Source organism: Pseudopipra pipra, chromosome 1 (genome assembly GCF_036250125.1).
Source record: "Pseudopipra pipra isolate bDixPip1 chromosome 1, bDixPip1.hap1, whole genome shotgun sequence".
NCBI lineage: Eukaryota > Metazoa > Chordata > Aves > Passeriformes > Pipridae > Pseudopipra > Pseudopipra pipra.
In genome coordinates this window covers 13,832,213-13,838,824 of record NC_087549.1, presented here as the reverse complement: position 1 = coordinate 13,838,824, position 6,612 = coordinate 13,832,213, and the positions used below count along the sequence as shown (strand labels likewise).

The following is a 6,612-nucleotide window of genomic DNA, read 5'->3' as shown; positions in this document are numbered from 1 at the left end:
GCCAAAGATGATAAACTCAACAGAGAGCAAGGGATGCTTTCTGCAGTGTCCACTACAGATGTCTTGGTCAAGTCTAAATTACTAGAGCTAAAGATGCTGCAGGTTTGCAGGCAAAGCTCGGGAATCAACTTGAAGCCACCTGCAAGAGATAACAAGAGCCGAGAACTGAGTAGCACAAACCCCTGGCACACAGGTGGGTGTGAAGCCTGAGGGCACTGGCAGAGGGATCAGGTTGGCCCAAAGCAGGGAAGGCTCATATCCCCCTTATCTCAGCACCGCCTTCTCTCAGCACTTCTCAGGGACTGGAGTTGGAGTGCTGGAGATGGTTGTGCAGGCATCATACTCAGGGTGAGATCTCCACCACCATTGTCCCGTTGGACAATGTGCCGTTCCACAGGGAGCAGGGAGAGAGGTCCCCCAAAGACCGCGCTGGTCATGGGCAGCTGCCTCACAGGTGGGTGGGGTAAATCTGCTGCCCATCCACGCTGGGGGACACGTGGGGCAATGGCACGCCGTGGTGAGTACATGTTGTGGGGCAATGGCAGGCAGTGGCAGGCCCATATTACAGGGCAGTGGCAGGCAGTGGTGGGCACGGTGGGCACGTATTACAGGGCAGTGGTGGGCACGTATTATGAGGTGGTGACGGGCAGTGACAGGCACGTGTTTCATGGGTCAATGGGGAGGGGTCAGGCACACGTTACAGGGCAGTGGCAGGAGGTGGCAGGAGGTGTCGGGCGGTGTCACTCACATGTCACAGGGGCGGGGGCGGATCGGGACCTCCGCGCTCCGCTCCCCGCCCAGCAGATGGCGCTCGCGCCGCGCGCTCCTGCGCTCCCGCAGGATCCCGCCCCGGCCCCGGTCTCGTCCCGCAGGATCCGGTCTCGTCCCGCAGGATCCCGCCGCGGTCCTCTCGGTCCCGATCCACAGGATCCCGCCGCGGTCCCCTCGGTCCCGTCCCCAGGATCCCGCCGCGGTTCCGTCACACAGGATCCCGCCGCGGTTCCATCCCCAGGATCTCGCCGTGGTGCCATCCCCAGGATCCCGCCGCGTCCCTGTCCCACGGCTCTGCCAGCTCGTCGCCGGGAGTGCCGGGCCTGCTCCCTGGGGGTCGAGAGCCGTGACCGCTTGCAGCGCGTCCCGACCCCGGACCGGCCGGGCTGCGCACCCAGAGCGCCCGGGCCCCGCGACACCGCCACTGAACAGCATCTCTAAGGGTGGGGGAGAGTTTCGGGCTTCGATGTCAAGCTGATAAGGCCACTTCTATCCCACACCCACAGACCCCCACTTTAGTTAGAGAGGTAGATGGGCTTTAGTTTACCTCCAATCAATCTCTCTTGAGGGACAAAGAGATAGGTTCTTCAGAAAAACAATCATCCTTCCAATGCACACAAGAGCAAAGAGAATGGTTCCGGCACAAGAAGATGTAAGGAAAAGGAAATGATGGTCATACAGTTCCTTGTACTCACAGGAATGGACACACATGACAATTCCAATAATTAGGGTGACTCCTTTGGTGCCATCCTTGACTCTGGATTGCTTTCCTGTCCACTGCCCCTCTGCTTAAAGGCTCTTTCTCAGTGCTGGATGTCATCTGCCTGGAGGTCCACAGCATGACTGATTACTTTCACTTAAATTCCTCCATACTTTTTCCTATCCTGACCCATGTTTCTCTAAGTATCTGCAAAACTACCTCATTGTCCTCTGATAAAACCTCACTTTCTTTAAAAGCTCTTATTTTTCCAAACAACTATGAAAAGTGGAACAATACGTAGATAGATGGTACCTTGGGATCATTTGCCAGTCACACTGAATAGCGTTTTCTTATTGTTTCCTTGCACTCCCCATGTGTCTGAATCTATCTGTGTTCTGTTGTCTAAAATTTGAGTTATAGGCTCTTTGGGAGAACAATATTGCAGACATATCCCTGTTCCGTCTTTGCAAGCATTTAACACAGTGGAGACGTGGTCCCTGAGCAGCATTTTTTGGGGCTAGAGTAATAAAAATGGTTGTTATTGATGCTATGCTACCCAATACTATAAATTTGTTTGATGCTTCTAATTATAAATTCCTATTCTGGTTATTTATAACTTTGCAAATTTTTATGCTGGGTGTCCGCCTCTGCTTAGATTTTTTTTGGAAAGTTTCAGCAAAAATGGTTATGCTATTTCCCAGAAAAAAGATTATGAAAAAAAGACATTGTTTTGCCAATGTTAATGAATTGGTTGTAAGAATTCTTTTTTGGAAATGCTAGCTACTCCATGCTTTGACTTGAAGGCTGGCAGGCTGGAGGCATCCTGGTGCCAGACACATAAGCATTTGCCCATATTTGGCTGGGTTTTAAACCCTATTCATTAGTAATACAGTAGAGTTTGGCAGATAAATTCCTAAAAATTGCTGTCTGTCCTGAGCATGTGCTACCTTTTGCAGGCCAACTGCATTATCTCCACAGAGTTACTTACGCCTTCTGCATTCTTACCAACCCGGGATTTACTTGCAGATGCTTTTAAAAGCAGCAGCAAGATGGCTCATGACTGGTGCCTTCTGTGCCCACATTCTGCCCGGTCAACAGAGAGTAAGAAACAATCTCACCTGAGTCCAGGCAAGAAAAGACCAAGATCTCAGATATATGTCCAGGGAAGACCAAGAGCCTAAGCTGGAAAAGCATGGGAGCTCTGGTGGGTTTTGTCAAAAATAAAATAAAAGGGGAAACTGGTCGGACAAGGTGACCATAATATAAAGTCAGTAAGAAAGAACAGGAGCTATATGAAAAACTGTAAGACTGGCAAGATCAGAACAGGACAAAGGCAGGGATGAAGAAAGTCCTGCTGTCCAGGTGAAAAACCACAAGGAAGGATGAGTGCAAGGACATAGGTCACTTTTGGCCACTGTTGGGATGAAGGGGCAGTTACAAAAGAGAGCAGATGAGATGAGAAGCCAGTCTGGATGAAGAGAGACTGAGGGAAAGATGACTGAGCAGCCTAAGGAGAGAATTAGGAATGGCAGTTAGTGAGAATTGGTCGGAAGAAAGGAAAGATTGAAACAAGGACCCCAAGTGGGAAGGAAGGTGGGAAGTGGATTCACTAGATACAGAACTGATTTGGAGAGGCTGGGTGTGGAGCCAGGATCAAGTACATGGAAGAAAAGAAGCACAATGAAATCAGCAGAAAAGGCAGAAATAGGGGAGACTATGGATGGGGAGAGAATGTTTTGTGTTATGCTGAATAATGTTTGAGTATGGGATTTCCTATGTAGAGAGACAGGAAAGAGAAGTTTTGCCATAAGAAAGGATTAGAGGGAATAAAGCAAAAAAAGGTCATCAGTGTGTCAAAGGAGAAAAGAAAAATAAGAAAGGAAAGCCTTATAAATTGGCATACATGATCTGTGACCATGAAGACTTGAAATTATACCCCCTTGCTGAAACTTGCTCTGTCTCCATCTGAAAAGTATCTGTGAAGTTCATTTTCAGACTGTGTCTTATGCTCCCTTAGAAAGCTGGCCCACCCAGAAGGTGACAGTCTGGTCTCACTTTCTCTGGACAGAAATTCCGACCCTGTCAATGACCCTCCATGCTGTCAATACAATTCCACATAGAGGAATGGTGGATTTTGTTGACTTTTCAAAGAACCTAAAAAATTGCAAAGAACACTCCCCTCTGCCTTCACTTAAAGAAAGCTAGCTTCAAGATAAGTTATCAGATGGCAAGAAACATCAAAATTACAGCTACTGACTGTAATCTTAGTTTAATGTGCTTCTGTGCAGCTGCATGCAAAATGGCTCTATTTGGAATTCACTTTCTTGCTTTCATTTCCCACACTCTCAACCAGATACAGATGTATATGTAGAACTCATAAGAATCTTTGGATTGTAGATAATTAAAAAGTGAATCAGCATAGAATATGCTGAGTTGGAAGGGACCCACAGGGATCATTGATCCAGCTCCTGGCCCTGCACAAAACACCCCAATAATCACACCATGTGCCAGTGAGCACTGTCCAAATGCTTCTTGAACTCTCTCAGCCTTGGTGCTGTGACCACTTCCCTGGTGAGCCTGTTCCAGTGACCAATCACCCTCTGAGTGAAAAACTTTTTCCTGATATCCAGCCTAAACCTCCCCTGACACAACTTCAGGCTATTCCCTTGGTCCTGTCACTGGTCACCACAGAGAAGAGATCAGTGCCTGCTCCTCTTCTTCCCCTCACGAGGAAGTTGTAACTGCCAGGAGGTCTCCCCTCAGTCTCCTCTTCTCCAACTGAACAGACCAAGTGCCCTCAGCTGCTCCTCAAGGCTTCCCCTCAAGGCCCTTCACCATCTTCATTGTCCTCCTTTGGACACTCTGTAAGAGTTTAATATCTTTCTTACATTGTGGCGCCCAAAACTGCCACAATATTCATCCCAGTGCAGAGCAGAATGGGACAATCCCCTCCCTTGACCAGCTGGTAATGCCGCACTGTTTGCACCCCTAGGTAGAGTAGTTTTACTGAGTACTAGTTTATACTGTCCATTATAGTGTGTGGGATTGTACCTGTGTTTGGAAGCTCATATAGAAGTGATGTGACTATCTGTAAACACAAGGAAATCTTAGGAAATTACCTGTGATAAGAGTTTGAAGTTCCACTCTTTCTTTTGGAGGACGAAATAACTGGGACCTATGTAATTTGTTTTCCATAATTTTAATTTATATCCCCTTGTTTCTGGCTTAGCTTTTGTATGAAGACACTGGAAAGATTATGGAGGAACACTGACTTTGGTGCATCCAATTCACTGATGACTTCCATCTCCTACATCACATTTCTGACATGGATGGTCAATAATAGACCATTTTGATGAGCTTAAGCCCTGACTGAGTTCTCACTATTCATGCTAGACAGGATGAATTGGGTAAGGAAGGCAACCAGAAGAGTTGGCAGAATTTATCCCAGCGTTCTTCCATGAGAAAGCATAGCTGATGCTTGTAGGATGGTGAAACACAGCATTCAGCATATTCCAGCTGTGTACCTGGACTCTCCAGGAGCAGCTCTGGCCAGGACCAATTTTTATGCTCATGTAAAGGCAAATATGACCTTTTCTGCCAGATGCAAACCTGCAACAATCATCAACATTTTGGCCACCTAAAAGGAGGTTGCTGTAACATTCATCTGATGTGGAATCATAAATAAACTGAAGGCTATGAAGACTGTTGAGACTTGTTGAAAAGAGCTATATATTAAAGGTTTATGAACTAACTGCTGAACCAGAGTGTACATCCACCCTTAACTGTGTTTCTGTGTACTCTGCATTTTTCTTGATTTTTCTTTGTACGTCTTCCATTTACAGACTTTTCTTCTCTTAGCCTCTGGGGGAAAACAAGGTCCAAACCACGACACTTATGACTTTCCCAAGCCAAGGCACTCTACAGATTTCTTTCTGAGTGAGCAGGACATGCAAATGGGTCTGTTTCCTTCTTAAATTGATGGACATAGATTTTTTTTTTTATGTTCTGAGATGTTTCATTCATGTCTCACAGACACCTTAATTCACTGCTTTTTGTGGACTCCAGTTCCCAAAAGAGATATTTTTGAATAGGAGAAAGAAGGATGTAGCTCAGGCCTTGCTATTAACAAAGATACCATGTTCTTAATTTCCATGTATGAAGAAATGCATCTGGCTTCTTACTGGATGTGAAAGCAAAATACACAGACTCATCTTGCTCTAATTGACCTTCCTGAAAGATCTGAGGATTCTTGTTCTAAAAGAAGCAGGAATTATTTGTGTAGTAGGAAGATAAGCTTTCTGAGCAACTGTGTGATAGAAGGAAAATTTAAGAAGCCTATAACTAATATGTAGGGAAGTGGTGTAGATGTGGGCTAAGGGCTTCAAGTGCTGTATGGAAACATGAACTGAAAACTCAGTTAGCTCATCAAAAACTGAGCCTGCTTTTGTTTTGCCATATGGGGACCAGGTTAGATGGCAATCAGAGCTTCAGGAAACCTCCCCAGTTTCTCTTCTTGAAGTGCTCACAAGTGCTCCACAGCCTGGATGCAGGGGATGCCAGGATCACATGGTCTCCAGATCACAGGAGGAGTAACAGCAGCAACCTGGAGCCAGAAATGTGCTGCACAGTAGGCTCAAAGACTCTGGAAGTAGCAGCACTGCCACCACCTCACTGCTCCCTACCTGCCCCCACATGCTGCTTGATGGGAGTAAGAGACTGGAAAAAAACCTATTACTGGTTCAAAACAACTAAGGAGTCTGTGGGAAAGGGGGCAGATCAAGTTTTGCGAAGGTGGGACAGTGCTCTGCTCCACACCACACCCCTGAGAGCCTCTGGGACAGCCCTGGAGTGGTGCCAGTTACTGGCATACCAGCAGCAATGACCCACCCCCACTCCTGGAGCCCTTAACCCAGCTCCAGAATGAGACTAGAAGCCTCACCTGGGGGAGAGTGGTCACAGGAGGCCAGAGCAGATAAAAATCATGGCACAAAGCCTCCACGTGTCACACTCCTGTTGTCTTTGCATTTTACAGCAGCCAGACCACGCTGGATCAAAGGGCAGTAGCTACATCTCTCTTTTCTCTCTCTCTTTTTCTATCTTTCTCTCTCTTTTCTTCTTTTTCTCTTAATTTCCGCTTCTTG

General features: G+C 46.9%; 1 long non-coding RNA gene across 1 annotated transcript; it reads left to right on the top strand.

The window, feature by feature from the left end:
* The first annotated feature begins 990 nt into the window (after positions 1 to 990).
* Positions 991 to 5,222, top strand: LOC135409953 (uncharacterized). Its single transcript, XR_010428453.1, has 2 exons — positions 991 to 2,675; positions 4,701 to 5,222. It is a non-coding gene; the product is annotated as an uncharacterized LOC135409953 (long non-coding RNA).
* Positions 5,223 to 6,612: the final 1,390 nt, after the last annotated feature.